Source organism: Lates calcarifer, linkage group LG10 (genome assembly GCF_001640805.2).
Source record: "Lates calcarifer isolate ASB-BC8 linkage group LG10, TLL_Latcal_v3, whole genome shotgun sequence".
Taxonomy (NCBI): domain Eukaryota; kingdom Metazoa; phylum Chordata; class Actinopteri; family Centropomidae; genus Lates; species Lates calcarifer.
The window spans coordinates 7,535,550-7,556,749 of NC_066842.1; the positions used below are offsets into that span (position 1 = coordinate 7,535,550).

The following is a 21,200-nucleotide window of genomic DNA, read 5'->3' on the forward strand; positions in this document are numbered from 1 at the left end:
AGTGGTTCCTTTTGAAATTCCCTTTCCACACTAATCTGTGTTCATTTGCATGAAATACCAATGGTTTATTTATGTTTTATTTAGTTGTTTAATTGACAGAGAAAGTGCAATTACATTCAGTCACTTAAAATATAACAAATGTGTTGCACATGGAGCTTATAGTGACAGCTTATTTACAATTATTGTCCCTTGGTGGGCGTTTAGATAAATTACACAATTTAAAAAGAAACCTGCATTTTAAAGGTACAGGAAAAGACCAGTGTAATATCATTTGGATTGTACTGTGCATCATCATAACAGCACAAACAATGCAACATGAAGAAAAGACTATGGTGATAACGCTATTAGTTTAGAAAATGAAGCTTTAAAGAGTCAGCTAACGCAAAACAAAATACATTGCGATGCAGTTTTAAGTTCTGGTTTTATAAGCTTTAAAGATAATGGCTCCTAAGGCTTCTGCTGCCACCCCAATACAATGAATGTGAATGGAAACTTGGTGGTGTTGCTCAAAGGATAAAGGAATGACATTTAAAAAACTCAACAGCAACATGTCTTTGTCTGGATAAATGACAAACCATCCTGTCTACAGTTTCCCCTGAGAATCAAAGGCAGCATAAGATAAAAAGCTGTCTACGGTGATGGCTGATGATTATCCTGCGTAAACATGAGATTGTTTCTGTGTAGACATGTGTTGTGAGCACCTACAACGAAATGGCTGTAGCTACTTGGACGGTGGGGTCATGTCCTCGTAATTGTTTGCGGGAAGGTGGAGCTACAGACCTGAGCAGGAATTTATGCTCTACAATTATACACACCGGTTAGACATGAATACCCCTCATCATAAGGGCATGATTATTTGTACTTATTTGTGTTTGGCATCTGGGTTTAGATTCATGCTCCCTGTATTTCTACAGCCCTGTGCCTCCACAGCTTTTTTCCACAATGGACATTTTGTCAAAGCTGGAGAAGCACTGGTGTAAATAATAAAGGTTATGCTGGCTGGGTTCCATTTAGCTCCTTTGGTTTCTTGGCCTTTGCATCACGGATGCTGGCTCACTGCCACGCTGTCTTAACTTGGAGGGACACTTGAATAGAACAGAGCCATTGTTAATATTATTAACACCTGTGTCTTTCACACTATGAGAAGTCAAAATGTCTGTGGTGGCAAATGTCTCAGCTCAGCAGCATTTATTTCTAAACTGTCTGCAAATAGACACTGCTATCTGTATCCCACAGGGTGAGTTTAAAAATGTTACTTTTGTTGTTTGGGTGAACTGACCTTTTATGCTTTTCCTACTTAAACTCACCATGGATCAACAAGTTAACAGACGTGATATTTCATGGAACTGTATCCTTATCTTCCATAGGGCTTTTTTCCAAGAAAATGGGGAACACATCCTCAGTTGTTATGGTATGACTTGACAGAATTATGTAACTGTATATATAGTCTACTGTAGATGGGGCGGGAACGTCCGTGAAACCTAAACGATTGTGAATATTCCTTATTTTGCCTAGTTGTGACCTAGAACCGCCCCTAAAGTCTTCCGTCGGATCCGGACCACACTTTGGGAATCACACCGCTTCCACCGCCCGCGGAAATATTTCGGTGCGTCGGCGAACAGACGACACAACTTGTTCCCATTTTCTCCCTTCTCTTCTACTACTTGCCGCTTGTTGTCTCCACACACACGCGCGCGCGCGCGCGCACACACACACACACAGGGGCTTTGCCGGCGGTGAGAGCGGAGCAGTGGGAGAGGAGGAGGAGGAGGGGGATAATTCCTCTCTCCGTACCCGTTCGCGTCGGTCCTCCTTCAGAGCGCGCTTCTCTCTCTCCCTCCTCCCTCTCTCCCTCCCTGCCTGCCTTCCTCCTCTCTCCTCCCTCAGTACAACCTCCCGATTTTCAAACGCGATGACAGTCAAAGCGTGATCGGATCCCACAGGTGTGTCCCTGCCAACTGAGCCGCGGCTCCTGGAGACACACACACACACACACCTGGAGATTACCATGTGACTCGGCACCTGGGCGTGGAGAAAGTCCCCGATATCCTAACCAGAGACTCTTTTGTTGAAGAGTTGCCGTGTCGCCTTTCAACAGGAATTGACAATTCGGTCAACCAAGTAGCCCGTCTTTTTCTACGGAATAGTGCCTTTCTGAAACCCCTCCACACAGGACGTGTGAGGAGAGTAAAATGTGAACTTGCTTTCGGACTTATTTCTTTTTTATATGTAATTTCATCAGGGGGGTGTTCTTCAGTATCTGGACTGTTCGCGTTTGTGCAACTACTCTCTTCGCTCTTTTTCCTCCAAGGTGAGTTTCGGGGAAGCTGGTGCATCCCGTCAAAGTGGGGCTGGGACTGTTTACTTAAGCGTGTTAACCGTACTATCAATTTCACACCTTAGTAAATATGGGTACCAAGTTTTGATAGCCTTTTATACGCCCTGTCGATATGGAATGGAAGCGGAAACCCGTACCCAGAAACGCCGTTACTTACCCTCAAATGACACCGTTGCTCTGTACATGTTACTGTTTCATGAATCGTGTTTTATTGTGCAGTTCCGAGGTTTTGTATTTTCTAGATATGTCTTGCATATGAGCTGCAAACACTGATGCTCTATGAACAACTGAAGCACAATAATCATGAATGAAATGAACGTTTGGGAAGACTGTAGCTCTCTTAAACAGTTTAGATAACACCCAGAGTAGTGTTGCTGTACAGAAATGATGAAATGTGTCAGTGAAACGCTTCATGGTTGTAGTCATGCGTGCCTGGGTGTGCAAACTTGCTCCACTATTAAACTCAACAGATGTGAGGGGGTTGGAGGGGGGAGGAAAAAAAAGCTCCTGTAGACATGTTCTCCTTCTAAACCATGCATTTTATCTCAGGAACATTGCAGCCACAGCATCTGCCCAGTCACCTCACAAGGAGCCGTCTGTCCCTGTACACAGGCAATTTCAGTGAGAAATGGGCACGTGAACTGTGTTCCTCACCTCTGGACAGTAGGCTGTACATCAACAGCTGAGAAGACTGAAGTAGTGGTGAGCATTGGCTCCTGTTTGTTTTTCTTTTTCCTTTTTTTTTTTAACCCCCCTTCTTCTCTGTCTTGTCTCTCGTGTGGGGAACAAGAAGACAGAAGCACTATTCATGTCCCTGTTGAATCTCCTGAGCAGTTCTGTCAGTCTGTGTCTCTCAGTCCCTGGCGCGGCCCTCAACAGACCACTGTATTGCCTTGTTGTCTTTCTAAATCGTCCTTTTATTCGCAGCCCTCTGCCGTCTTCCGGCCCCCTTGTGCACAGACCTACTGTACTTAGGATGCTCCATCTCCCGGGGATTATTCCTATTAAATAAGATTATACAAACCGTCTCATAGTGGGAATGGATTAGTGCGGGCAGGGGGCACGTGGAGTCAGGAAGGACGACTGCTGGTGGTAGTAGTGGTGGCTGGAAGGGGGTTAGAGCACGGGGTCAGCCTCCAGTCTCCTGACTGAGCAGGGATGGTTTTCCAATAGATGCCATCTGCTCACATGGACACACACAAGCAACTGAAAACCAAGCTGCTTCCTTGTCCTTTCACTCTTTCTTCCATCCCTCTCTCTCTCTCTCTCTCTCTCTCTCTCTCTCTCTCTCTCTCTCTCTTCCTCTGTGCCCCACAATGCTTCATTCAGGGTTTATCTCTTCCACTCTGAATAAATAGAGACACCTTATCTCCGCACAGGAGAGTGGTGATAAATGTTTTCTCCTGTTCCCCGCAAGGGTGAAAAAGACAAGCGTACCGCACTTCTTCTTCATAGATGCTCTTTTCAGGGCAAGCAAATAGGAAACATTTCTCATTCGGGTCATGTTAGTGTTTGAGAATTCTGCAAAACAGTCCCCAAAAAGCAAGCTCATACCCTGTAATACAAGGGAACAGAGAAAATAACAATCAAAGCAGGCATTTCCATGAGTCCCCCACTTTTTTTCTCCTTTTTTTGGTAATAGGCCGCCGGCTCTGGAAATGAAACTTTGCGGTGAGATCCACTCTGAGTATTTTTGGATCTAGCAAAATAGCCTCTGACCAACTGAGAAACGGAGGTAGTGGATTATTGTCCAGTGAGCACTCAGCTGTTAAGCTCCTACATGTTATGGGTAAGCCAGAGTTCATCCTGTCCTTTTTAGTGTTACACTGATTTCTCAGATACTTTTTAACCATGTGGTCTCCTGGAAGCATGCACCACATTTTAGAGAGTGCTGCAATATTTTTGAGGTCAAATGAATTTGAACCTATCCCCAGTCTCTTTTGTTTCCTTTGTGTTGGATTACTGACTTCTGTCATTTTCATTTTGAAAATAAAACCTTAATCCTCGTAAGCGACAAGCAATCCCATGCCTCCTGTCTGCAGCCTACAAACAGGAAAACAGCACTAAACTAACTGATACATGAACAGTATGATGTATGCTGCTAGTTCATTGCAAGTGGCTCATTTCAAATGACAAGTTAGTTTCCTTTTTTTCCTCTCCCCACTAAAAACAGGATGCAATCAAAATCATTATCGTACTGCTCCGTCTGTCAGACCTACTTTCAGTTTAAAAGGCTGACAACCAACCAACATTGCTCTCCAGAATGGACTTTGTAAACTTACTGGTCATAAAAAAGGTGTGGTGCACATGAGAACGACCCATATGCATTACCTTGTTCCTCTTGCTTATCTAAGGTACACATACGCTTCAGGGAGCCGATGGGCAGATGCGTGAAGGGTGTGTCAGCTTGGCATCAGACAGCTGAAGAATCTGGGGAATAGAGATTTCCTTCAGATTGGAGATTGGCTCGTCTTTTCATGTCTGAGGATTATCCTGTGATGAAGGGACGTCATGCTGAGGTGGATTTCTGATCTTATCTCCGCTGGGTTTTACAGCTGACACCCATGCCCTTGGACTTCATGGCCTTGTCCCTAAACTATCCCCTTCAAGCTTTCTTTTCTTTACCCCAACCCCCTTTCTCCAATGTGGCGTTGTTTGTGTTTCACACACCAAACCCTCGCCATCCTTTCCACTCAACACCTCTCCTTTTCCTATGCGCTCGAGATCAGAGATAACAAAGCCAACGTAAAACAGAACTACGAGGTGTGATCATGCTAATTCTCATGCTTACTCCCCCAGCAGCAGGATATGAGATGGGCTGTGTGGCAGGAGATAGCAGCTTGACAGCTGCTTCCCTCCCTGCCACCAGCCCACCACCTCATGCAGCTTTCAGTTCACTGCAATCCAGGGTTTAACTTGGGTCTGTCAGCAGGCTTCCAAGCCAAATACTTCAGCCCCAGATCATTATGGTCAAGTTCAGCTCAGCAGGGTGTACTTTTACCTCTAAAACAACCTTGACACTTTCTCAACCCACACCGTCTTTCATCCCCTGTCCATGACCAACCACACCGTGCGCTCAACCCATCGTGGCTTACTTTCTTCTTCACACCACTGCCAACTCATGCTGCCGCTGCCTGCCTGCTCTGCTTTTCTTACGCCCTCACCTCTACCTTTTAACCGTTGTGACTATTCCCCACTCTCTCAGTGCTTGGAGCGTGAGTAAGAGGAACATGATGAATATTGTAAACATGTTCACTCTCCTGAAAGAGATAAATGATTCACGTGGGGAAGGGAGCTGCCTTAATTGCTTGGTTGAGAGGTTGTGGGCAGGGTGTTCTGCACGAGAACCAAGACATCCTAATATTAAAAAAAAAAAAAAAAAAAAAAAAAGAGAGGGGAGACGGTTGATGTGATATGAGGTTTAGAGAGGTAGGTGGCTGTTTGAAAAGAGTTAGCCCAGAGGAAAACATGATCTCCATTTCTGTTCAAAAGGCATTTTGGGAACAACAGTGGTGTTGGCTGTCAGCAGCCTTGAGGTTGCATAGCTGCGGTCTGAACGCCAGTGATGGATACACAATACAGACATCTGCCTCAGTCTCCCTCCCTCTTACCCACTTCCCCATGGCAGCTGAACTGACAGGCTGACACAGACACATAGTATCGCAGAGGCTTTTGATGCTATACCTGCTCACTGGAGGCATGTCAAACAGCCCACCTACTCAGTCCACTGGCAAAAGTTCACACCCAGCCAGGCATTTTAGCCTGACACCAAAAAATTAGGTATCTGAAAACTTATCTGCAATGATGAGAGTGATGGTCACCTTGATTCCTACCCCAGGAAATCTTAGTCACATGCTTTCTTCTCCAGGCTTGTATTGGCAGGAGAAAAGAGAGCAGGAAGCTAATTTACTTTTTGCTTTGGTAATTGAGCCTGGCAAGTATTACTATCAAAATGCTATCCATTTAAATACTTCAGAGGGAAGTTGGTCTTGCCTGCTTCAATCAGCATAATGTGACGGGTGATGTTTAGTCCAGCTCCTGCGCTTTATGATGAAAAGACGATTCAAAGATCTCTCAGACTTTAACGTATCGAAGATGAGACGATGCCTCATTTCTGTGCAAATTGAGGGTGTCTGTGCAGGACTTGGCAGCTGGCTGATATATCTTTCTCAGAGAGATTTGGGTTTTGAAATGGACTTAGGCTTACAGTAGCTGAGGAATAATGGAAACTGTGTGTAGAGCCACTTATTCCACCTGTAATGTATTTTCACTGTGCTTTTTGTTCTTGAGTGTTGAGTGCCATTTAATCCTAGTGAGGGAACCTGGAGAGTGCAATTCATTTTTATCCGTGTGAGTCATTTCACAGTTAATCCTCAAACTGACTAATTTACTCCCGCCAAGATCGTTTTTAATTATCACCTCTGCTTTACAGTTGATATGACGTCCAGCTGGTTTATGTTAGTTTGGTAGTTGCCATCGAGTATTGGTATTTTTTTTTTTTTTGCATGTACACTGAGGCGATTAATTATGAAGTACTGAATGTGGGCCTCAGCCAGGACTGGTGGGTGACAGATGCATGAAGGGTCAGCGCACTGGCAGCAGCTGGAGATGAAGGTCACAACAACCTGAGAGAGAGGAAAGGGGGAAGATAATGTGGCAAACCAAGGAAGACATAGAGGGATGGTCTGTGCAAGTGTAACTTTATTGAAGAGATGAATGATCCCACTAGATTTGGGAAACTCACTTGCTGAGAGCGACTCTGAAAAGCCTTAATATAACAGATAGAGTTAAAAAATACATATACACTTAATTTTGTTACCAATACACGTTGCCATGAGCAATAATTGGAAAAATATGAAAATCACAGTGATTACTGCCCTAATTTCCATATGGCTAGAGACAGCTATTTATTTATATATTTATACATACAGGGAAATATTTCTAGGTAACCTGCCAGGTATGTGTGTGTTAAAAAATTTATAATGTTTACTTAAATTAGATCAAAATATAACAGGTGTGTTGCATTTGCGCCTCATTTTTGTTTGATTTTCATTTATTATTTTTAACTTCATATTTTTAAGTGTCTTAAAATAAAAGAACCTCAGAATTACATTTTAATGACATTTCAAGACCCTAATATAAAATCTGTAGGCAGAATATGGTCTAAAATAGCAGTAGCAGCATTACATCTTGAGGAAACATATGCTGTCCTTATTATCGCTGGCATCTGCTGAAATTGCTGGCAGCTGGAAGTGGACATGGGGGTGGCAGCACTGCTGGAGGTTGGGTGTCTGTCTCTTGGTTGTCTGTTTCAATCAAAATTCAAAGTCAGGCAAGTTCTTGAGGTGGAAAGATGAGAACGCTCTTCATCCTTACCTGTGCTCTTCCTTTAAAACTCGATTGCTGTTGGTCACTTCCTTCAAAATGAAATCTAATGCTGAATGGATGAAATGACACTGTGAGGGAGTCACATGTAACTGAAGAACACATTGCACAAACACTGGCCTTTTCATGTGTGTTTATGTCCTCGACAGCACACAGATAAAGGTGGGATAATACAGAATGTAGACAAGATTGTCTGCCTTCATTACAGTTCACAATGAAATGATAATACGAAAAACGAAATCCTTTCTTTGTCAGTATCATGTCCTTGTCTGTGTTAAATGAGCTGGGTATCGTGGCCTTTCAGTAGCCCATGATCCAAGAGGGACCTATTAAAATCTGTTCATACAGCAATTGTTAAAGTTACTGAGACTCTAGTTAAATGCCACTGGCTCTGTTGCTTCTCATCTGTACACTGACTGACCGTTTTACCGTGGCAGTAGTCTCAGCAGCAGTAATAATACTGCCAGAGATAGGGCCTTAACCTTAGCGACTGACATTTTGAAGTGACCACCGGTCTCTAAAATTTGTGGTTGCTAATGTCTGAGGTGGGGTTTTCTAAGCTAACAGTAATGTTTTTGAAGATAAGTTAAAGTTTTTTATTCATCCCCATGGGGAAATTAGATGCCCAGTGCAGCAGCACAAAGGCTCAGTGGGGAAAAAGAAGAGTCGAATATAAGCACAAAAACAAATAAAATCTGCAATAAAGACAGCAGCATAAATGGCAAATATGTAATAAAACAGAAAAAATAATGAATTCTGGTGCTGAGCTTTGTCACGATTTGTTGCCTGCCTTTTTTGTAAAGCATACTCATAAAGGGCATTAGTATGACTCAGGCCTTTACTTTGGCATTGACCTTGTTCAGTTGGGGCATTGTTGTGGACTAGAGGCAGATCTGCAGAAGTGTACACCTCTGAGGCTTGGTGGTGGTGATCTACAGGAATGTGAGCTATGCCTGATAAGTCAACCATGACCTTAGTACCAGAGCAGTGTGGACATACCCACTGCCCTCGTGTTTATAACTTCCTGTTTATCTTAACTACTCTAAAAATACTTTTCTGAACAGAGTCTGTCTTTATTCACTCTCCTGTGCTCCATAACTTTTTTTTCTGTTGAATCTTTTTTTTTCCAACTCTCTTCTTTGTCTTTTCTTACTCAGTGTGTCTGTAGTCTACGTGGATATTAATCCTGGTGCTTCAAACCTGCCTGGGGCTAAGAGCTGTCTTCTGAAATGCAGATCTGTGGAGGTGTCATCATAGCTCTATGTCTTGGGTGCCTGTGCTTGCCCCCCAGCCTCACTCTCCTATTCACGCAGCCGTGATGACATGCATTATTCCTCACTGACTCATCTGGGCAGCCTCGAAGCTGCCCAGTTTTTAGTTTCCCCCTTCAACTTTTTTCGATGAAAAAGGAAGTTGTTCGAAATTTTATGCTGGTGTCTGCAAATCACATAGACGTGGCATCTGCATTTTTCTACCCTCCCCATTCTCTTCCCTAATCTGTATACAGCTGGTCAGCCATGTGATGGTCATGCAGATAACTTGCACGTCTTGCACAGTTTATTTTTGTCCTCCAACACTCTGTTTCCCAGTATTCCCCTTTTTCACAGATCTGTGTTTACAGTCGCTCCACACTGGGTTTTCAGCCTCTAACTAAAGCAAATGACAGGCCTAGCAGAAATGACATCAGAGTCACAGCCACATGCCCCTGTAAGAAAGCCTAAATATTTACAAGCCCTCATAACACATGCTAACCTCCCATTTGCCCGGGCTGTAAGTTTTTAAGCTCAGCCCTGTGGTTGCTTCCTGCTGTAGCTACGTCTATTCTACGTCTGAGCAGATCCCACATCATTGATCCCTCTGTGGAGCAGGGCTCTTTAATTGTAGTCATTAGGCTGAGTAGATCTGCTGCTGGGGTTAGAGAACCTTATTACCAAGCCCTCGTCTCTTTCACTCCCCCCCCCCCCCCCCCACCACACACACACACACGCGCGCACACACAGCAGCAAACAACCTAATGCCGCTCGCTAGTGCGTTCTCTGACAACAAGCTGCAGTTACAATGTTTACAGAAAACACGCTGCCAAATTGGATCCCCAAATCACACAAGTCTCACCAGGAGACATTTTCCCCCCTCTACTCTCATCCCATTTCAATTGGACATGGAGTAGAAATGTGCAGCATTCCAATAACAGATTGAAGCAAAGTGGGGTGTAAGAGGCCATGTCAGTGTGGTGTTGCTTGTTTACTGGTGGACCAGTGCCGACTGGCGGCACGACCGGGCCAGAGTAGCCATTTATCCACCACTCCAGACTTCCATTAAGATCTCTCTGTAGTCCTTCCCGCCGAGATCTACAATACACTTCCACTGACATGTCTCTCCTACTCCTCCTCCTTCTCCCTTAGCCAGTGATTTTATTTTTAACCAGGTTCTGTTCTGTTTCACTTCCAGTCACTGTTTTTGTCTGCCGTCAGGATGTCATCATGCATTCCTCTGTGTCTGTTGTTTAATTAGTCATATGGAGTTGGTCCCCTCTTTGGGTAATGGAAAAAATGAACTCACATCTTGGTCCCATTGGGTTCTTATGTGTCTCTCCACCTTCCGACGTGAAGACAAAACATTATCCCCCTTGAGCAGCATGCTAAATCCACACATCTGTTCTGCACATAAGATATAAACAAAACAACTCCTAATCACCAAAAAATAGTGAGATTATTAAGTATGGTGTAATACTAAAATGTTTTTAGTTTTTTTTTTTTTCATTTTGGGAAATCTGATTAGACCGGATTAAAGTGATTTGGTGATTCATCAATGCGGCAGAGCTGTGATCCACAGGATCTTTGTTATGCCTTGCCACATTTAAATCCTGGCCACACACGTTTGTGTCCACAGCCTGCAAGCATAAGGCTGTTTTTACTGTTTTTATGTTACTGTAAGAAGCTCGGGTATAGAGCAGTGTGACCTGGCTTCTGACTGACTTTGCTGAAGAACCAGGTTAAGCCTTGGAAAAAGTGATGCGGTGCAAAAAACAATCTGTCACACCGTCCAGTTACTTATACTGGGGAAGTGTTGAAAGGTGACTGGGTTAAAGTGGGCTTTTAGGTGCTACAGCCCCATGACAGAATACAGGCACACCTTTGTCTAATGGCATGCACCTCATGTTGGCTGGCGTTGATGTTAGCAACACAATCCAAGCTAAGCAAGGCCCTGTATTTCAATGCATTATTAGCAGCAGCAGACCACCCGTGGAGCTCAGACAAATAAAAATCCCATTTCCTCTCTTTCCATTGGTGGTATTAAGAGCTGAGGATTGTGCTGTTGCCTGAGTGCCAATGAAAAAGCCACTCAGTGTGTGAGCAGTTAAAGCCCTCTCAGCGCAGCTAGGGTGAGGCCTTCCTTCTGTATGCATCACCCCAGCCAGCTTGATCGATTCACTGTTTGCTCTGTCTTGTCTAGTGCGAGCTCACACTGCCCACTTCGCCCACAGAAAATAATTCGGACTTTGACCAGGGTAGCCTGCTTCCCCATGGCTTCCCCAGTGCACATGTGCACACACACACACACACAAACACACACACACATACGCACCACACAGATACAGTACACAAATGTATACATGTACAGTAAGTCCACACACAGTCTGTCTTTCACCCTGAGGGAGCTGGACAGCACAAGCATGGATCCATGAATTCCTCATAACACAATCTGTTCGCTGATCAATAATTCAATTCTATCTGTGAGCAAGCATGTCTGGATCCAATCTCACCTGCACCTCCCTCGGCCTTCTCTTAACAAGGCGGGTGTTGTGTCCTTGAGCTGGGCTAAGCTTACGTCCATGCGATTCTGTGTGTTGTTGTGTGTGCTGATTAGTTGGTGGTAGTTGGTTCTCAGGCAGTGCTTGCTCTGGTCCGTGGCTGTGTATCCACTTCCCCTGTGCATGTGTGTACATGCATGAGAGCCCTTGGCCACTGTGGATTACAGTGTGTTCATTATTTCAGCTGTGTACATCTCTCGTGTCTTTGTGTCTACAGCTGCGTGTGGATGTAAATGTGTCCGTCTACAGTTGGCAAAGTTGACGTGTGTGTGTGTCTATCTGTCTAAGCTTATGCATGATCTGTCTCTCTCTCCAGGCAGCTAGACGAATCAAAGGCATGGATCTCATTAAAAGGTATAGAGCCTGTGGAGAGGTCAGTGGCTAAGTTCTCTGATTAGTGGGCTCCGGCGGGCTGCCTGGGTGCTGTGTTCTGAGGTGGTGGTGGTGGTGGGGGGGTGTCCCTTCATCAACATGCCTCTCATCCCTCTCCAGCCCGCACCTGGGGGGTTGGTGTGCCAAACACTCTTTCTCACCGCAAGCCTCACCATCTCCCAGGGTCAAGGACGGCACACAGGGACACGGATTTACCCCTAGTCACCGTCGTCTGGCCCTCCCTATCTACCCGACTTTTCTCTCACAGCCTAATGGGCTGCCTACTTCCAGTTCTGTTTTTATCCCTCTTTGAGTGTTTTATCAAAGGCCACATTCAGTTTCCATCCCAGTGACAGCCTCTCTCGCTGCATATCAAGCTGCACCAATAGCCCGACAAGCAGCTTTCTGGGTCGTTAGTAACTCGTTCCAGGGCCCAGACTCCTATCAAAGCCAGCAACCATGAACCAGGGATGACTTTCAGCCAAGGGCAAAGTGTGTGCGTGTGTGACTGTGAGTTAGAGAGACAGGACACTTCTGAAGGTTGCCTGACTTTGGACAGTTTCTCCTTTTTCCTCTGAATGGTCTTTTTCTTTACTCTCGCTGTCTCGTCCCCTGTGAGCCTCTCAGTTTAATGCCCTTCCAGATAAAACAACGCCAGTAAACTTCCTCTTTGTTTCTCTCTCTCTCCTTCTTTCACTGATAACCACGCTATCTAAAAGTAGGCCCTGGCAGCACTCCCTGGCTATTCACTCCCCCTTCTCCCTCACTCCAACCCCTCACCTACCCTTCCTCTCTCCTGTTATGCTAGAGTGTATTGTATGTAATCAGTAGAAAGGGGGAAAGTGTGTGTGTTTTTTTGTTTTGTTTTTTTTATTTTCCTTTTCTTTTCTGGGCCTGTCAGAGGAGGAAGAGGTGGTGGGAGCGATTGTGGAGAGGACTGGTGTGTATCTGCTGACTGTCACTTCCATTAAGCGCAGTGTCCTCAGCCGCCTCGCCTATAAGCCCAGACCTGGCTCTTAGTAAGCCAAGGTCCCCTTTTGTGCAGTGTCCAACCTTTCTAATCCACAAACCCTTCAGTCCTCAGATATGCTGTAGTAATTACAGGGCAGTTTTTTTTCTTTTTCCTACAGGAGGATTTGGATCATTTTTGAGGCTTATTTTTGTTGCTATACAGAGTTTGTCCGAGTTGAGGTTTTATGTCTGTTGGTATAAGGTTTGGGCATCAGTGTCGCCCTAAGAGCAGAGGGGTGAAATCACAGTAGTCCACACACTGCTTCGGTAGCCTCCACTGCCTCTCCGCCGTTCCAGTCTCTATCCCTCCCGGGCTCAGTCAATTAATAAAGCGTGACATTTATTGGAGAAAATAAATAAAAGTGCTTGGTTTGAGGATTGTTTCATATGCAAACCGCTCTCCCATTTTTGTGTTTGTTTACATATCATTGGACGTCCTGATCCCCTGACATCAGCGCACTGCCAAAAACTGAGGCCTCAAAGGAATTTCAGTTTAACGCTGTGCAAGTGCCTTTTCTAAAGGGCAGTACTGCGCCTCTGGTTGTCGAAGTCTGTTTAGCAGAATAATCAGTGTTTTAATTAACAAAAGTCAGTTCAGAATATCAATTATAGTTTTCCTTTATCTGCAGTCATGTCACACCGAGAAACAATTATGACTGATTGTGAGTTTCTATTGTCTATCACTGGTGATAATTAGTTATGTTTTGCTTATAAATCACCCGCCCCTGTCTTTTAAATAACTCCCCCTCCTGCCCTCTGCTCTCATTTGTGATTTCTTTTTTCTACTATTAAGCTTCCCCCTTCCTTTAAAATCACGGGGTTGCGAGTCAGTCTTTGAGTGTGTTCTGTTGAAGAGAGAAGGCAGTGTGTTTTCCTTCAGAGAGCCTTAGGGGCCTCCTAACATTTTCTTTCAGTCTCATCCCAGTCCAGACACGCTCCTCACTGTGGTATGACAAACATCTCCACAGCGCTCCTGCTCAAACTGGAGTTGAGCGCTGACGGCACACAGTCACCTGCATGCACACACACACTTGATTCAGTCACGCTTTCGTACACATTCACAGTTTAACTCTGTTTCTTCTGTTTATCTTCTCCTCGTTGTCAAACACCCTCACACAAACACTCTCTCCAGTCTCCCGCGAGTATCAGAATACCAGGCTCCGGGGTTCCTCTTCTTCGCTGGCTGGGGTAATGACATGGTTGTGGCCCTCACTGCGGTCGCTGTGAAACAACAGATCCGCTTCATAACTGCACCTTTCTGTGTCTGTTTGTTTAGGGTGATGGAGTGTGTATGTATTGTCATCTGGAGGTGTGCCAAAAGCCCAGAGTCACACTGTCATTGCCCTCACCCTCTCTTAGCAGACAGTGAACAATGTTTTGTTTCATCTCATCACTTTTCTTTTTCTTTTTATCCCACACTTTTCTCTTGTCTTATCGAAGCAGTCCTCATGTTTTCTCTTCTTACTCGTGTTTGAAAATAATTTGTCATGCTTGATTTTGACTAAGACACAACCAGAGTTTGGTTCTCTTCCAGTTGCTGCAGAGTTGTTTGCATTTGCTGGTTGGCCCGTCCAGAGTGGGTAAAGGGTGCAGTGGAACCAATTATAGCAATGGGTTTTGTGTGCAGTAAGCGTAGCGTGGCGACAGTGGGTGTGATGGGTTTTTAATGGGACTGAGCCGCAGTCACAGATGTAAAGGCTTGTTGTTTTTGGTGATTGCAATGGTCAGTATGTGATAGGTGGGCCAGCAGAGCACAGTCCACTTGCATCTGTGACTGATTGTTAAGATCAAGCACCACTCACAGCCACATGGCATTTTAAATTGCTTTTTTGTTGCACCGATTTATAATTGAAATGAGCGTTGCATTGCCAAGGGTTTTTTTTTTTTTTTTTGCAAAACGTAACACAAAGTAAAAGGCATGCGCTGTCGGGGTTAAGTGCCTGTGCCTTCCATCCGTTAGTCACATTGCTCATAAGCTTTGTTTGGTGGTTATATCCAAGCACTAAGTGGAAAAAGAGAATTAAATAAGCCTGACTTTTCATTTCCTACACTCATTATTGATGTGCTAGTTGTTTGTGTATTCATTGTGGGGGTTGAATGAAAGCAAAGATTCATCCCTTAGAAAGTATTCTTAGGATGTTATCTCTTAAGTAATGAAAGTGTCCCTTTTTCCTTGTCTTTGGAGCCAGTGTGTGATCCTGCATCTGGCTAGCTGTACGGTAAATGATATGGCTAGGGCCATTAGCTAGATCTTTGTCTGTTCATACTGCTGCCTCTTCCTGATAGCTAAAGTGTTTTCTGCTTATTAACCATACTGTCATAAGCTCTTTTGTAAGGATGCACATTAATCTAAATGCACACCAGCACATTAAAATTCATTATAGCAGCACACATGAACCACAAGAGGCTTGATCAGCTAAGAAATGAATGAGAGAATGCCAGAGCACTACTTTTTGCTTAGCTCAGTATAGACTATCGAAGAAGTGATTTGTATTTGTGCTGCCTTGCGGGTCCCCTGCCCTGTTTGCAGTAGCCAATCTGGACAGGGGGTTGTTATCAGAGGGCCTGAATGAAACAGCTGCCTAGCACTCTTCACCACGGTTCAAGTCCTTCTACGCCTTTGAAAATGTTGTGTTCTGCCCGTTGTGTCAGACACACTGCTTGCTAATGGCTCCTGGCTCTGATCCAACCTTATCCCACATTCTGAACCTGGCTTTGGTTGCATCAGGCCCCTCTCACCACTAGGAGACTTACCTGGATCATGCCAGCCAGCTGCCAGCTTTTACTCAGGGAAACTATTTTCCACAGTGGTTGAGGCATTTGGAGGATAAGCCCTACCCCATGGACTGCTCTGAGAGGGGGTGGCTAGCACCTGCCACTGCTAACACGCTAATATTTAGCGACAAGAGGGTTTCAGCAAAGCCCTCTGGGTAAGCCACACCGGATTTTTCACTTCATAAACTAGCCTAGTCACATTGAAATGGCTTTTCCTACTGTTTTGGCTCTGCCCTCTCCCTGCCCTTGACTCGGGGAGCTGCTATTGAAATCAAGTGCACGTACAGACTTGTCAGCTCCACTAGCAGCTAGCCTAAGTACATCACCCTTATCTTTGATGTCATTTGCTTCCTCCCTTGTCCATGCTTGTCTGAGCCAGGTCATAAGCCACCCCCTCCTCCCCCTCTCTAGACCTGTCTGTTTGGTTGTAATGCAGCCTAAGCCTTTTGTTGAGAAGGGCATTAGCCTATATTTGTGGGCATGGGCGCTTTGTCATCCAGACCTGGGAATGGCTGTTCCAGATGGGTGATTAGTCACCACTGCGTGTATGTGTCTTTGAGAGACTGTGAGAGAGCTGCTGGTGTGTGTATGTGACCTGAGATCGGTGTGATTACAAGGCGATGAGACCGACAGCCTAAATGAAGATAAAACACGGGTGCTTGTATTGCCTCATGTCATGCGCTTCTGTACATGTGTGCGAGCACAGATTTTCTGTGTGTTTGTCATTTTATAGCTGCCCTCCCACCCCCCAACTCCTCTCTCCCCAACCCCAGTACTCACATCCCCAATGCAATCTCATCTCCAGCTCTGACTCGGCTAGCTGGGCTTCCATCAGCGATTTGGAGTGCAGCTCTCAGGCCTGTAGGCTGCTGTAATGATAGCTTTTGCAAAAAAAGCCCAGCTGTTTGCTCACAAAATATGAGAATGAAAAGTGGAGAGGAGGAAGAAGAGGAGGATGAAAGCGTCACCAGCCCTCTATTGTACAGCTGCAGTCTCATACAATTTCACGGAGCAGACCTAACAAAAGCAAGAACACGTGCACCATGAAAGATTAATTGGTTGCTGTTAGCTCTAACTCTCATCATCACCTGCAGGAGAGAAGGTAGGGAATACAGAAAAGAAGCGTGTTGCCTGGTATTGGCGAGGATAATAAGGCACCAGGGGGAAAGGCGTTTTTCTCTCTCTTTGGCTGCTGGCTGACAAAAAGTTTCCTAAGTCAAACACACCGAAGTTAGAAATTGAATCTGAGGTGCAGTTTTTTTGTGTGTGTGCTCACCTGGTCTAGTTAGTATAGTGACAGCTCATCAGCTGGTACTGATTGCACCGTGGACATGGTTAACAGCCCATTTAGAGGTTGTGTGAGCGTGCTCATGCATGAGTATAAGCGTGCCTACAAGTGAACAAGTGTGTAACGTTCAGTGCGTATGTGTGGCACACCACTGTCCAGACACATCTGCCTGGCTTTAATTAGTTTTGCCTGGCACAGGGACCAACCAGTCTCTCTGGTGTTTAATACCAGCCTAGACAGTAGGAATTTATCAAGGTCTGAATACAGCTGAAGGATCGCACATTCATTCAAAATCACTTTAAAGTGATTATGCTCTTTTTATTTTCTGAAGCCCAGTTGCAAAGAAGTTTCTGTTTCCCTGGCATGCTGGGGCATGTTGAAGCACAAATTCTCTCTGCTGCGAATATTTTGGCTCCCTGTCAGTCCTCTCCTTTCATTTTTCTCTCCCTTTCCTCTCTTCTCACTTTCTTTTTTCGTCAGTCATTGTATTAATATGTCATGCGTCTGACCCAAATTTCCAAGCCCTTGAGTGCTTCCTGGGCTCTTCCTCTGCCTTGTCCCCCCTGCTCTTTTTGATCAGAGCCATTGCTGTGAGAAGTATCCCAGGCAGAGAGACAGAGGCTATGTTTCGTTGTCTCCTCAATCAGAATCAGTAAGCGGTCCACAGGAGCACGAGGACCCACTCTAAATGCCTCCTCCTTCAAAGTGTCTGTGTCTTTCCCCCTCTCCTGACTGCAGTGGTTTCTAATCAGGGCAGGAGATTTTCGCTGATGAACCAATATGAGCTGACAGACACTCTCCCCTCCCTTAACCTATCCTCTCCCTCTTCTTCCCCTCCATCCCTTCACATCTGTGGATCTTACCTGACGAGACTCATTTGTCAACCCCCTCCCCAATCCTTCTTTTTCCGTCTGCTTGCCCCAGCCACCTGATCCCTCCCTCCTGTTGTTCCGCCGGTGCCAGAGCTGAGGAGACCGCTGTGTGTGTGTGAGTGGGCGGGGAGTCTGAGGAGAAAGAAACTAAACTGAGCAGAGCCGAGGTGCACACAGGTGCAGCTCCTCTTGCTGCCCGAGGGATAGCTGTCAATGTCGCTTCATTTTGGCCCTATTTCTTCATGTCATCCCCACTCTGGCCTTTGTATGTCTCACTCTAGTCTTACTCAGGTCTAGCTAAGCACTCTTTCAGGACAGGGTGGCCCTAAGAGGTGCAGTACCCACAGGGAGCATCCCTCCGGCTGTTGCTCCAGCTGTTGCTCTTCATCAGTCTTCAACTTCTGTGCTTTTGTATTGTGTGGATATTGTTTTTGTTATTATCTCTGACTTACTACAAGGGCAATTTCCCCATAAGGGATAATAAAGATTTCTACTACCACTGTAATATATTACATGCCAGAAGGGCCTAAAAAATGTGGTGAGGAATTCAAAAGCAGCAGGAGCAGCAGCTAACGTTGCCCCCAAGCTCCTCTTGCAAGCTGAGTGAATGCAAATGGACTTTTTTAAATAAAGCAGAGTTCCCCAGCCGTAATAGTCTGCATGCCTAGCACAATGCTGCATAGCCCCATATCTCCTCATTCAATTCCACAGCAACTTCCTTTTTGGGTGGGATTGGCCGTCTGATTCCCTCCTCTGTCAGCTCACTGGAGGAGATTGCTTTGATTTTGGGGCAGACTTGACCAGATTAAATAGAGTCGGCCCGGGCCGCGTGGACGGGTGGCTCCCAGCCATCATCTCATTTGTGTTTCTCATTGTCGCCTGCAGCTCCCCTCCATTTTTGTTCTCTCCCCTTCCCTTTGTTTGCCTCACGCTTCTGCTCAGTATCTGGCCAACGATTGATAAGACCCAATCCCTGACAATGCTTGGCACACGGCACAGGATCGGTGGCGATGGCGCTCAGGCATTGTGGCGAGGGTGTGTGTCTGCTCAGGCTTTAGGAAAGAAATGGGATGCGGCTCACGTCATTGTTTATCTACCTTTCCACTTCCAGATGGCGCTCAGCAGAAAGAATGTGCTTCTTGACACACACACACTCTCTTTCTCTATCTCCCTCTCTCCTCACTCCTTCCCTTCCTCAATCTCTCCTGTGGCTTGCTACGGTGTAGGGACATAGTTTCAGGTCCAGAACACGCAGCATGAGGTGAGGGGGAAGGTGGTGAGAGAGCCAGGAAGGCAGACTGGATCTTGAGAGGGAGCCCTGGAAAATCAGGTGGTAGTCTCTGAATGTGGGCGTGTGTGTGTGTTAAGACTTAGTGTGAGAACATATGAGCTAGTTATCGTACCTCTGAGACTGCAGCACTTTCCTGTCTCTTCATGAGTATTTGTGAATCTGAATCATAATGCATGAGTGCGCTAGTGTGACAGCACGTTTGAAACACTTGACACATTTTCTCATTTTTTCCGAGGTCATTGAATCATAAAAATCTCGTCTGAGGCAACAATTGAGTCGGCCGGCCCCGGTCCTCTTGGCCTTCTGGATTGATGGACGGTCAATTCCAGCAGCGGGAGATAATCACAGCGTGTCAGCCTCCTCCAATCCAAACTCTTATCTGTGTCTGCCCACTGCCAGCATGCCACAAATGACCACAGGGACACGCATTTCTCTTTATTGTTCCAAAGCCCTGAGGGAGGGAATGTGTTTGTACGTACTGAACTTAGCTTTCGCAGACTTGTGCTCACTGCATCCTTCGCTGGATGAGCACATTCACCTGAAGTGCACCATCCCCGCAGGGGTACTTCAACAAAACTCATCTCCCTGTTTTGGAAAGTACGTACACACTTATGATAAGGCAGCACTTACGGATGTGTGTTTTTTTTTTTTTTGTTTTTGCCTGCTGCCTTTTGAGATGAATTATGCACTGTCTGAAGTGCCTGGCGATAAGCCTTTTTTCGTCAGAGTCCTCACCAGGAAATCTTCTAATGTAACATGCCAGTGGTATCAGTTTGGATTCTGGCATTGTCCCAAGTCCCAAGTCAAGTCACTTTTTTTTTTTTTTTTTTTTTTTTTATAAATAAATCTTCTACTGTATTGCCTTCACCGTGAAGTGGGATCAAATGAGATTACTTCTGCTGAGTATGTAGTGCAACAATGGACTTTGGCAAAAGTCTTCTTGTTTCTCGCATCCGCTCTGCCGGCTAAAGGTCTTTGAGGGGTTATTTTTCCCAGACTGAGCTGCGCTAATTGTGGCCTAATGACGAGCTGTTATAGCTTAGAGTGGTAAAAAGCAGTCTGTTGGTGAGGCTTGCTGCCTTTCCTGTGCGGGCTGATTACGCTGTCTAGTTAATGCACTCTCCTCAGATACAAATGGAGGGTGGTTATTGCATCAGGAGAGACAGTCAGCCTGTCAAAATCGCCCTCTCAAACAGACAAGAGAGGGAGATAAAGAGAGATGGAAAAGAGTGAGAGAGAATATATTCTGGAGAGCCAATTTCACTGAGGGGATGGAAGCGTGGTGGTGCAATTATGAAATATAGCTTTCTGTTTCAATAATGACCTTTTTTCCACAGGCTATATATAGGCTAGTGTAAATGATTTAGAGAATGGTCCACAATGTCATATAGATGATGGCCTATAGATTCTTGTGGAGAGCAAAGACAGTTTCCAGTGAAAAATTGTTTCAAGCTGGCACTATGTTTAGCAAAAATGGTGGAAATCACAGCTGGGGACACTTTCAGCACTACGCCTATCTCAAGTTGTCCTTATGCTACTGTTAGTCACTTCCAGTTCCTCTCCTTGTTGTGTATGTGTGGGAGTACATGCCATTGTGTATCTGCTGGAATTCTTCAGGAGGAAGAAGGGCACTCTCATGTGGGCTGTTTTTCTTTCACCGTAATTAATCACCAGAGGGTCACATGATTGTTTCAACCCAAGATTCATTTTCAAAAGAAAAAAAAATCTTTTTCAGCACAACTGCAAGTCATACATGAAAGCCCAGCGAAATATGGCCTCAGCATTGCTGCCAGTTGTGCCAAACACCCACACTGGCTGCAGCACTGCTTACTATGCATCTGTCTGGATAGATACTCAAAGGTGGTACAAGCCAGCCGCTCTTCCTGCAGCTGAGCCAGAGTTTTTTTTTTTTTTTTTTGTGGGGGGGGGTCAGGAACTGAAGAACTCCTTTCTGACCTGCTAATATAAGAACCAGACACAGGCAGAATCTCAAAACTGCTCTAAACCAGAAAACATGTTTGACTGGGTTGAAAGCATTCACACATGGGCCTGAAATA

The 21,200-nt window shown here is 45.3% G+C and overlaps 1 protein-coding gene across 1 annotated transcript in view; it reads left to right on the forward strand.

Moving 5' to 3' along the window:
* The first annotated feature begins 1,735 nt into the window (after window positions 1–1,735).
* plxnb2b (plexin b2b) overlaps window positions 1,736–21,200 on the forward strand; it is a 116,254-nt gene continuing 96,789 nt past the window's right edge. The window contains 1 exon segment of the mRNA XM_018675978.2: window positions 1,736–2,311. The gene's annotated coding sequence lies outside the window, so the exon portion shown is untranslated.